The sequence below is a fragment of the Brassica napus genome, chromosome C9 (genome assembly GCF_020379485.1).
Source record: "Brassica napus cultivar Da-Ae chromosome C9, Da-Ae, whole genome shotgun sequence".
In the NCBI taxonomy this organism is placed as follows: domain Eukaryota; kingdom Viridiplantae; phylum Streptophyta; class Magnoliopsida; order Brassicales; family Brassicaceae; genus Brassica; species Brassica napus.
The window spans coordinates 47,135,742-47,145,273 of NC_063452.1; positions in this window are offsets into that span (position 1 = coordinate 47,135,742).

The following is a 9,532-nucleotide window of genomic DNA, read 5'->3' on the forward strand; positions in this document are numbered from 1 at the left end:
ACATGCTTTGACGATAGAGAGAGAAGCTGAAGTGATTGAGAACCTGGAGAGTGTGGGAACCGAAATTCACACCGTCGAGTTTTGTTAATTGGAGGAAAGCCAAGTTAACCTAGCCTTCCCTGAAGGTCCCGGTTATCTGCTGGGCCACACACGACACGATCAATATGAAAGAATAAAATTAAAATAAACAGAATAAAAGAATAAGAGGATCTTATTTCTGAATTCGCGTTTGAGCGTGAACAACAAGTAAAGACCTAGGCTACAAGAGCTGTCGGTACGTTCGCTATTCTAGCGACCTAAATCTAAACTAGTTGAGTCGCAGCTCGATTAGTAAAAACGGAAAAAGATGCCTAAATTGCTCTAAGTGCTCAGTTTTTTTTTTATGTCTTCGTCCTAGGTCTTCCTTATATACTCCTCCTTAGGTTGGTTTTCCTCTTCTTGGGCCGGATTTGTCGCGAAGCGGGCTTTTCCATATTTCCTTCTTCTTTGTGATTATCTTCGGAAATTTGACATTTATCTCTTCCCGCGGATGAGATAAACCGTCATACCAGTCTTTGGGCTCAAGTCTTTTGGGACCTTAGATGGGCCGTTGTCCGCAATTCTGACCCTCTTTGGGCCGTATCGAGACTTAAGCGTTTTTACGATTTTACTCGCGAAGTAGCCGTTGGTATAGGCATGGTTCTTCCAACGGAACCCTGTTTCTTCGCATAGCCGAGGCAGTTGGTGTTAAGGTAACCGTAACCTGCTCTACTACGAAGAATAGGAAACCGTTCGAGAGACATAACCTTCCCAACTTCCCGAATACTTTCGACGATGTTTTTTAGACGGAACATTGGTGTCGTATCCACGGATCCGAAGACTGAGTTACGGAAACTTCGGACGAAGATGCATGGTTATGGGATGGGACCGGGTTCGGAATGGTCCACAGAGAAAAACGTTTTTGTAGTATAATTGTTTTTAAAATCCTTTATATTAAATGTTTTTATAAAATTTTAAAAACATAAAACGGTTTATAAATTGAAAATATTTTAAAACAAAGAGAAAACATTTTTAAAATTTTTTAAAAACTTTTTGTAATTGAAACCTTTTTCTAATAACTGAAAAATGTTTTAATAAAATCTAAAAAAAACACAAAAACATTTTATAGATTGAAAAGGTTTTTAAGAAGGTGAAAAAGGTTTTGATAAATTTTAGAAACCAGAAAACGTTTTATAAATTATAATAAACTTAAAAAAATTTTTATAGAAACTTAAAATGTTTTATCAAAAGCTTAAAACGTTATATAAAATTATAAAAACGTTTTGAAACAATAAAAGATAATAAAAACTTGAAAACATTATATATATATATATATATATATATTAAATAAAACTTTTCAATAATTATAAATACACAAAAAATGTTCTTATAAAAATATTTAACATATGATTTCTAAAATCTTAACATCTAAAAGTTTCAATCTACATAGAAAACAACAACCTAAAACAAAATCTAACAACATATAACCCCTAAAACTATCAATTCTATCCTAAATCTTCAGATTCAAAACCTAAAATCCACAAATCTAACATTCCAACCTAAAAAATGTAATCTAAAGAGGGGTTTAGATGACTTACATGATTGGGAAAGAGATTTGGAGGATTTGGAGGATTTGGGGTCGGAGTCGCAGATTTGTGAGAGAGAGAGAGAGGAGAAAGACCGCAAAGATTGCAGAGAAGAGAAAAAATGAGGAAGAAGAAGAAGAAGGGTCGGCTTATGTATTAAAAATAAACCGACAGACAGTTTCCGTCGGAATTCGGTCGGTTCTATTTTAAGCGGTTAATCAAAAAAAATCGCGAATTTTCTTTCCGGGTAAAGTGAAAAATGCTGACGAAATTCCGATGAAACCTGTTCGTCACATATATTTCGTCAGAATTCCGTCGGAATGTTTTGAGAATATCGCCAAAGGAAGCCTCGAGATACTATGAGTTTCTGCATGTCTTTTGATTGGTCGGGGTTAGAGTCCGTCGGAATTTCGTCGGTATTTTCGGTCAGAATTTGGTTGGAATTTCTCACGGATTTCCGACGGAATTTAGAGAAATAAGAATTTGGGGTTTCAAAACAACAGTCTAATGATCACATAGAAATCTTTGATAGTATGTAAATGATTTATAAGAGGTTTAACTAAAATAATTACTTGTTTCACTCGATATTATACAAAATCAAAATCTAGTCTTATATTACCGTAATATGTTTGTATAAGTATATAAGTGTTATTGGAGGATATTACGAATACATTGATATGTATACCTAAATAATTTTTTTATACGAAAAAGTTTAACGGTGTGAACTAATTTCATATTATAAATTTATATATGTGTTATTTGGATATTTTAAGTATCAAATTATACATTTATAATAACTTTGCAAATCTAAAATCTGTTTCGTCGGAAATCCGTTGGAAAATTCCGACGACATTCCGACGAAAGTCAAAAACCTGTTGGATTTCCGTCGGAATATTTCGATGGAATTCCGACGAACTTCAAATCTCTATCGAAACCCCAAAATTATAATATTCTGTCGTAATTTTGTCGGATATTTCCGACGAAATACCCACGAACATGAAATTATATGTTTCGTCGGTGTCTCGTCGGAATGTCGTCAAAGAAAACCGACGAAAATATTGTCCGTCGGAATGTCCGTCAGAATATTCCGTGTTTTCTTGTAGTGTAAATAGGTTTTACAGATTAAACATCTCAAAATATTTTTATTTAATATAAAGTAAATTAATTGAGCGGGTTCATCTATTTGCGTTTTTCTAAATGTGAGATTGTATATATTTAAAATAAAATCTCATTTGAACTAAAGTACTTTATAGAATCCTTTTCCTAAAATCAATAAACTATCTTAAATTAAGCTATAAAGGACAGATATCACGTAGTTATTAAAGTAAAATTATACACATTAATAAAAATAATTCATATACCACTAATATTATTTAAAATATTACACTTTCAAACAAATATAATATATAAATTTTATTAATAATTCATGATGAGATTTTACAGAGCGGTTATAAGTAAAAATTAATTTTAAGCAATAGATTGTATATAATTTTCAAATTTACTATAATTATAAAAACGAATACTAGAACTTAATCCGCGTCCCCGCACGGATGTTTGATTTAACTTGTGTTCAACGTATATTCATAAACCGCTAGTTTTATAAAAAAAAACCCTATTATGTTTTTTTATGTTTTGTAATTTACAAATAGAGTAGAATATATTATATTATAATATAGATGTTTGATAATAATTTTTTTATTTTTAATTGTACTATTCATATATTAACCTCTTGATTTTTTTGTTAATTTATTCTAAAATGAAACAACATACTAAAAATTTAATTTTTTCATTAGTTTTCTATCAATTATTACTAATTTTATGATATTTGTTTCTTAAAAAATTGAAATCAAAATTTTTATATTTGACTAAACTAAATAGGATAATACTTTATTTAAAAAAAATTATATAATATGTACTATATATTTCAGTTTTATTTTTATTTTCACCGCAGAGAAACAACAACACTGCAAGAAAACAATGTCCACTCCGATGAAATTTACCGAGAACTTGTTTTGTGGGAAATGTCACGACATCTTGGCGATAACATTCCGATGACATATAAATTTTGTCTAAATCATGTCGGAACTTTCCGATTAATCCATTTTCTCGGTATCTTATCGAGATGTGTAGTCGGCACTTTGTCGGAAAGGAAAAAAAATTCTGAGGAACGGGTTTTGTGGGAAATTTCTCAGAAATTAGTGTCGGCAATTTAACGGGACAATCTGTTTTCCGACGATCAATTATCTTCTCGGTCTGGCTTCAGAAAAGTGGACGGTAAATTGTCGGAGCTCCTATTGGGAATTACCGACGGTAAATTGTTGTCGGAAGATTTGACGAAAATTTGTCATAATAGTTTGTAGTGTACATGTGACGCTTCTGAACCAAAACCGACCATGGTCTGTCAAAATTTCTTTATATAAGCTTTCGTGCGTGGGTTCATCTGTAGATCTGAACAAGAGAAAATTGGAACAGATATATGAGTGCTTGCAGCAGATCGATTTTACAAATGAGATTAGCTAAAGACACTAAGAAGCCATTTGAGCACTGAGAAGATGACGATACAGACGATGATTTGCAGAAGACATTGGGAAGATATTTATTAGATTATTTCTTCTTTTAGTGTTTTTATACATTTATCCTTTTTAGTATTTTTTTTTTTAATTCGGTGTGTTATTTAATGGTATATTTATCTAAGTATTTATCTTGTAAACTGATGACAAAAAAAAAATTGAAAACTTTATGTATCATTTATAATCTTTATAATGAAATGGTATATATTTGTTCCTCTGTTTTTTTTTTTTAAAACCACGTCCCTCTGTTTTTTTTTTTGAACAAAACCACGTTCCTCTGTTATCTATTAAAGTTCCCAGAAAGCATATTTAATTTTTGGTGGTCTTCGAACAAATTCTCAGAAATGTTAAGTGGTTTCACCGGAAAGACTGTAGCACCTATTTTTTATCAGTATAATCAACATAACGTTTTATCGGAAAGGCCTCTGTAAATACTGATCAACTTCCGACAAATAAGTTCCGAGTTTACTCCCATGAATTTGTGACTTCAGATTTCGTCGAAACTGCCTCGGTACTTTCCGAGAAACCATTCCGACAAGTTTTCCGAGGATATATATCGTTGGTAACTTCCGACGCAGTTCCGACAACGGTCCATTTCCGAGACCCAAACTCCGACTAAATGCGTCTTCTTGGAAACTCGTCGGTAAGAGCTTGTTGCGATAATTTCCCGACATATATGCCCGTTGGTATGCGATGCTCTTTCTTGTAGTGCAACCATTGTAATTAATTAATTTAAATTAATTTTAAATGCAGTGGCAGAATCTGTAAATAGAAAGAAATACAAAAGGTCCCTTGGACCTCTCCAATTTTCTGCAATCCGTGGGTGATGAAGATCTTGGGCAGAACATGCTTCGTCCTCGAACATGATAATTGGTTTTTCTTTACCATCGGCCATGCCATAATCTGATCGAACATATTGAGTCATCGACCTCAAATACACACACACAAAATCTTGGATGATGTTGCTGTGATATGCGTGTACCACCATGTGTAAAACATAAACTGTCTGAAAATAAATCAACAAAACCAAATAACCCCTCTTTGGACTGGTTAGTATAAAATAAACCAAAATCAAAGGCTTCTTCATCGTCCTTCTTATGGACCAATCAGATCAGTGTCTAAAATAAAACTTCTGCATCGTCCATCTCAGGACTAAATGTATTTCTTTATCGTCCACCTTTGGACTGAATGGATCAGTGTCCAAAACAAGTGATCTCACACCCATGTACTAGATAATGGGTGAGATTGGTCCATATTAAATCTCTTGATTACCCTTTTCTGTATATACTATTTGATGCACAAGGATTTCATTGTTAATGTACTCAAGCTGTAATCCCAAACAAAACTTTGTTTTCCAAGATCTTTCATCTCAAACTCTTTCTTGAGATATTCAACTGTTTGTGAAATTGTATCCAGAGGTTCTTAGGATATTCAGATCATATACTTTGATGATTATCAATATTGTTCTCGAGAACTTGCTGTACTTTTAGCTCAATACCCTCTAGTACTTTCATTATCCAGTGGACCATATAAATATGCAGTCACTATATCAATTTGCTGCAAGTCTAATTTTCTCTCTTATATAGCCAGACTTATGAGAAATCTAAAAGTATTTGCATCCACCACATGGGAGTATGTCTCCTCATAATCTATTACTGGTCTTTGTGAGAATCCTTGTGCAACTTCAGCTTTATATCTCACAATTTTTATTCCTCACAAGACCCATTTATATCCACTGGTTTTAACATCATATGGCGTCTTAATCATATGGCCAAATACGCCTTTCTTCTTTAAACTATTTAACCCCACGTTTCCATTCAATCCAATCTGTTCTACGAGTGTGCACTCTTATATTGACGTGGGTTCATGATCCTCGCTTATATTCATAAATTCAAGTGCTACCTTGTATGCAAATAAATCATCTTATGTCGACATTCCTTATTGGTTCCATTATGTTCCAGACATGATATAATCGATTGAAATTCATTATTAGCAGGACCTTTAATACTTTGCACCTTGGCGTCCCAAGCTACATTGTTTGGTACATGTACCTTAGATCCGGCCGGCCTTATCTCCATGTATGGGATGGTTTCCTTAGTAACTTCGGATTTGGATTTTGATTATCATTCTCTGCACCTTTCTTTTGTTTCCGAGGATTCTTATCTCTTGGAACCTATTTGGTCTACCACGTTTCATAAGTTGTCTAGACTCTGTAGCAACTTGACTGTGTCTCTTCTTGGACATCAAATTCGTTGGTGCTTTACAAGCTGGTTTATATATGACTTTGTCATTCTTTTTCGGGTCAAAAAATGTGTCTGGCATTTGATTAGCTAGCTTTGTAAATGTATAATCTTTGGACGTCTATTTTACATTATTTAGTCCGAGGATCTTGCCAAGACATTGATGGTTGATTCCATTCTATTTCTTTTACCATTCTTTTACCAACTTTATTATTTTTTTCTGCTCTTGGTCTTTAAATAATCTGTGTACCTAGCCTCAAATATAATCACTCATAGTTGGCTCAAAGTACTTTATTATTGTGGGAGAATCATATCCAACATATATCCCCTTCCTCCTTTTGAGGTCCCATCTTAGTTCTCTGTGGTGGATCAATTAGTACATAGACAACACATCCAAATGTCTTATGATGGGGTATGTCTGGCTCTAGACCCGTTAATAATTGTGATAGGAGATATCTATGCTCACTAAATGTCCTGATGCGTATTAACCTAGGTGCATTTAAATTTCGTGTGGCCCAAGCTGTGAATGAGAGTTTTGACCTCATAAGTTATGGTCTATCAATCAGCTATTTGCGTTTTAAAAGATTTCGGCCAAGCCGTTCTTGGTATGGACATGTATCACAGAATTGTCCACACTTACCCCCATGGACATACCATAATCATTAAAACACTTGGAACATGTATTCACCAGTATTATCTAGACATATAGTCTTTATTTATGAAAAAGGGCTCGTAGCCGTTTTACTGGTAATGGCCTAATGAGTTTCCCTTGTGTACATGCTACACACGTGAGATTCTTTGGGACAACTCTTCTTATCTTTTAATGTGTGCATTTTGAAAATCAATTTTCGCATCATGTTTGGACCAGGATGGCCAATCCGGTCGTGCCATAAAGTGTATATTTTCGCAGGCTTTTAGCCTCTATCATACTGATCTATGCATAGTCTAGGTCAGTAGAGAATGCAGGTATAGTCTTTAGGACTTATTATATTCTTTGGATGATTTTATACATATATCTGAAGGAACTCTTTGTTTCTTTCGTCCATTGTTTCAATATGGAAACCATTCATTCTTATATCTTTAAAACTCAATAGGCTGCTCTTGCTCTTAGAGCTGGGTGAATATAAGGCATCACTGATTTCTAGATGCATACCCTTAGGCAATAATATATTAGCCTAGCCATAGTCTTCTTTCAGACTAGCGATACCTGCTTTAGTACTTATATTGGCGTTTTTCAGTGTACTCATATAAAAAAATCATTCATTCATTTAATCTAAGCAGACAATGTAATAGAAATAAATTCAAGGAGATAAAAATCAGAGAAAGCATACAAGCAAAGCAATCACACAAGTTTGATGTCGAAATCAGATTATCAACTTGATTCTTCTAGGCAATCATAAGTCTCATATTCCATAAGATCATCTTGATCATGTTCGAAATTATTTTCACCATCTTTATATACCAAGTGGGTTTCAGGATTCTTCCCTTCCAGACTCTCTTTGATAGAGGACACAAAAATGTTTGGGAGTCCTTCATATCTTAGCCCAATGGTTCCGCATTCCACATCTATAGCACACTGATTTGGTCGAGCTTTGTGGTTTAAAGGATATACCACGACCACTGCCTTGACCATGGCTCAAATTGGGTTGATACCCACGGCCTCTGCCATAGTGATTCCCACGGCAAAATGTGTTATAGTGGCCATGGCCACGTCCTTTCCACCCTCCATGGCCATGACCGTGTGGTTTATCATTCTGGACGTGGTTACCTTTTTTTTTTCTGCGGCCTTATTGGTATCAGGTAATGGGTTAATCCAGGAGGTCTCAATTCACTGTTTCTCATCAGTAATCCATTATTTTGCCCAACTAGCAATAGACTCATCCACGGACTTATAGTCCTGGATTTTGGGATTCCTCCAATCAAATAGGGCCTTTGGTAATAACACCGTTCTTTGGTGATCATATCTCGATTTTTAACTCTGTCCAAAGGTCTAGAGGATTCTCTATAGTCAGATACTGATCTTTGAGACTCTTAATAAGATGATGGCTAATAATTAATATTGTCTTCTATCAATCTTTCTCATTGGCATTATTGCCTTCTATGATACATTCACCAAGTCTTTTTGACTTTAGGATAATCTTTGTATCCAATGCTCACCGTAAATAATTATCTCCAGAGAGATTTAGGGCAGCAAAATCCAGGTTGATTTTCGACATCTCAAATCATATATCACTCAATATTTAGGTATAATTTTCATGCGGCCTTACTCTTAAAAACAATCAATTCGGATTTCAATCTTGTGCGAACAATGAGACTATCAATCTTAAAGGCATTTAATCAATCAGTCAATTTCTAGCAAGTCTCAGCAATACTATTTCTATGTGCTCATAATATTATAGTTTATCAAGACTACCAAAAACTGATTCAATTAATCATGCAATTAGGATTTAACAATCAATGGATTTTAGCAAGACTAGTAAAAAGATTTATTAATCTCTCAATCAGTTTCAAGGCTGATTTTAGCAATACTAGAATATAGATTTCAAGCATGAATTTCAATGAATCAGTTTCAAGGCTGATTGATATTTAGCATAAACCATGTGTAAATAATTTATCTAGTATCTGAATTTATCAAACCTCAAAAACATATAATCAGATCAATCAATTTAATCGAACTTAGCATACAATCTTAAACCTCAAGACATTATATTTTATCATGAATCTATCAACCTAGCATACGGATTCTCAATTCTCAAAGATATCCAAATCAAATCAATATAACCTATCATACGGATTATTTAGGGTTTTTATTTAAAACAGATCAGATTACAAAACTATCAATCCTAGCAGATGATATTAAACCTCAAGAATCATGCAATCAGATCATTCGGATTTTAAACAAGTAAACCTCAATCAATCTATCAACCTATCAGATTATATAAGCAAAGCAAGTTAGCAGCCTATCGGATTCAATCAATGTTTTAACAGGCTGGTCGGTTTAAATAATTTTAAATCAGATAAACAATTAATCAAGCAGGATGAGAAAATAAATCTATCAATTTAACGGTCAAACAATTCTAGCAACATAGCATCACATTCAATCAGATTTAAAACCTCA